Source organism: Elephantulus edwardii, unplaced genomic scaffold (assembly GCF_000299155.1).
Source record: "Elephantulus edwardii isolate Elephantulus edwardi_28Jun2011 unplaced genomic scaffold, EleEdw1.0 scaffold00387, whole genome shotgun sequence".
Classification (NCBI taxonomy): Eukaryota; Metazoa; Chordata; class Mammalia; order Macroscelidea; family Macroscelididae; genus Elephantulus; species Elephantulus edwardii.
This window is the reverse complement of record NW_006400137.1, coordinates 130876-134502: the sequence shown is the minus strand read 5'-3', so window position 1 is coordinate 134502 and position 3627 is coordinate 130876.

Genomic DNA, 3627 nt, shown 5'->3' with positions numbered 1-3627 from the left:
TGGGGAGAAGGGTGCAACAATGAATGAATGGAATCCCAAAATCTCTGTAGATGTTCATTGAAATGAAAAATAAACAACCTAAATTTTTTAAAAAATGGACTGAAGCTCAACATCAAGAAGTCAATGATGTGGCACTGGGCATCTGATGCCGTCTGCACCAGGGAGCTGTCACTGCCTGAGCTGGGGAATGGGAGGTCGAATAGGGAAGCAAGTGACATGTTGGGAACAAGCAGGACAGCTGAACTTTGCACGAGGTACTTTGTGGGGATCTTTGCTTTTTGGCTGGACTGCATGGGTTCCCTTAAGCTCAAGAAGAAGGGAGTGAAATATCTGAACTCAAGTGAAGTGGCAAACCCACTTCTCAAGTCTCTAAGCCCATCCGCCCTGCATGCATCTATACATGCTTGCTTTGTGTGCATCTCTGTGCTCCAACTTGCATCTCCTCACATCCAGTAAATTAATAACCTTTAGCCCAGAGTACCTTGGACTTTTCTATTTGCAGCAGTTGTCTGTCAGAGGAGGCTGCTTTCACCTACCTTTTCTCTCCCTAAATGAAACAAATTTTCCCTTGAATCAGAATTCAGAGAGAAACCCTGACAGGGTAGGTGCCCCACACTCTTCTGGAGCAGTGACTTCAGATAAAAAAACTGCTATTGTTTCAGGCATGAAAAACTCTACTACAGCTATGTCATACAAGAAGCAGGCTATCTCACACCTTACACAAGACCAAAGCAAGATGTCACTCACAAAGGGTGACACAGTATCAATGAATTTTCTGAAACAAGAGTCTCATGGAACTTTCTGACACAGAATTTAAAAGAACAACTATTGAATATTTTCAATGGGTGAAAGAAAACTTGAGAAATTACAGGGCACTGCAACAAAACCCAGGAAGAACTTAAAAAAATTGCAGACAAAACAAATGAAGAACTAAAGACTCTGGATAAACAAGACCACAATCCAAAATATGAGGACCAATGTTTCAGATGTTGCCAACATGACAGAGGAGCATATGAACAGTTTTGAAGAGGTAGAACACAGAAACAGCAAAGTAGAAGATAGAATTGTCACCACTGATCTGCTAGAACAAAAACCAGAATCAAAAAAGAAAAAAGAAGAAGAAAGTCTAAGAATAATGTGGGACACAATCAAGAGATATAACATGCACATAATCAGAGACCCAGAAAAGGAAGAAGCAAGTAAAGGCAGAAAAAACAAACAGCTGTGGAAGAATTACTAGAGGAAAATTTCCCAGGCAAAATGAAGAATGAGAGCATATATATTCAAAAAGCTGAGTGAACAGCACATAGAATAGACCCCAAAAGAAAAAAGACCAAGACATATCATAGACAAATTCGCCAGAACCAATGATAAAAAATTCTGAAAGCAGTGAGGGGAGAAACAAAGAGTAACCTATAAAGGATAGTAAATAAGATTAAGTGCCAATTTCTCAGCAGAAATTATGTGAGCAAGAACATAGTGGAATGACACTCAAAGAACAAAACTGTCAACCAAGCATATGGTGGTTCTTGTTGTTGTTATGTGCCATTAAGATGCTTGTAATTCATAGCGACCTTATGTACAACAGCCCTAAACTCTGTGCCAATTGCACTGTCTCTGATATACCCATCCCGATTACCCCAGTCATTGAATCAATCCAGAGGGTCTTTCCCTCCTGCACTGTCCCTCCACCCTCTCAACAATGATGCCCTTCTCCAAGGACTGGTCTCTCCTTACACCACGTCCAAAGTATGTCAGATGAAGCCTCAGAATCCTTGCTCTCAAGGAGCAGTCCAGTTTAACCCTCTCCAGGATGAATCTGTTTGTTTTCTTAGCAATCCATAGTACCCTCAATACTCTTCTCCAGCTCAAAGGCATCAGTTCTCCTTCTATCTTCCCTAGTCATTTTCCAGCTCTCTAATGCATAGCAAGTGATTGCAAAGACCATGGCCTGTACAGAAGCACCTTAGTCTCTAGAAAGACACCATTGCTCTTCAGTACTTTGGAGATTTCCCTAAGATCAGACTTTCCCATGGCTATACGTCTTTTAATTTCCTGGATACTGGTGTCAAGAGTGTTGACTGTGGAGCCAAGCAGACTAAAGCTGCGAACAATCTCAATCTCTTCACCATCCATCCTGATGCTGCCAATTGGTCCAGTGGTGAGAATCTTGACATTAAGCCTCAATCCATACTGAAGGCTACAGTCCTTAACCCTCTGTAGCAAGCATTTCAAGTCCTCCTCAGTTTCAGCAAGGAGGACTATGTCATCTGCATATAGAGCCCAGCCTCCAGGATAATGTATTCAGCATACAGTTTGGAAAGGTGTGGAGACAGAACACATCCCTGTCGTATGCCCTTCCCAATTTTGAAACCATACAGTGTTTCTTTGCTCTGTTCTGACAACGGCCTCTTGGTCCAAGTACAGGTTTTGCATTAGCACTATCAAGTGTTCTGGGATTCCCATTCTTCTCAGAATCAGCCACAGTTGGTTATGACCCACATAGTCAAACGTCTTTGCATAATCAATGAAACACAGATAGACATTCTTCTGGTATTAAGGGCTTTCAGCTAAGATCCATCTAACATTAGCTACAATATCCCACGACTCCTTCTAAACCCAGCCTGAACTTCTGGCAGTTCTCTGCTGATGTGCTGTTCCAGTCGTTTTTGGATAATCTTCAGTAGACTCATCTGAAATCAGTGATTGTTCTATGGTTTCCACACTCTGTTGGGTCACCCTTCTTTGGGGTGAGAACAAATATAGATTTCTTCCAGTGAGCTGGCCAAATGGTACCCAGCCAAATTGTCAATCAAATGTGAAGTAGAGATAAAGATATTCTCTAAAAACAACCCCACAAAACTTAAAAAAAAAACAACCCCCCCCCCAAAAAAAACAGAACCTAAGGGTGTTTGTTAAACAAGACCAGCATTTCAGGGAAAACTGAGAGATGTCCTTCTTACAGACGTTCCACAGAAAGCAGGATCAACCTAAATAACTAGCAACAACATCAAGAAGAACTCAATAAATTGATTGCAATAAAATCTTGCCTTTCAATAATCACATTGAATATGAATGGTTTAAATGTTCCACTGAAGAGAAAAATAGTAGTAGAATGCATTCAAAACCCCCCCAAAATCCATGAATATGCAGGTGACGATAAGGAAAGACTAAAAAGGTAAGGGTGGGGAAAAATATAGCAAGCAACCAGTAACCAGAAAAAGCAAGAGTAGTGATATTAATCTCGGATCAAGTGGATTTCAACGCAAATACTATCACAAAGAACAAAGAAGGTAACGGCATAATGATTAAAGGGCCCATAGAACAAGAATACAAAACAATAATAAATATCTATGCCACAATGATAAAGCTTCAGAATATATAAAACAAACATAAACAAAACTGAAAAAGGAAATAGGCAACACCAAAACAGTAGTTGGAGACTGCAATACAACATTCCCAAGAAAAGATAGAACTACCAGAAAGAAACTCAACAAAGATGCTGAAGAATTAAACCACACAATAAACCAACACAAATGCTTTGAAATGTATAGTCAAATGCACCCAAAAAGCACAGTATACCTCCTTCTCAAATGTGCATGGAACTTTCTCAAGACTGAAAAACTT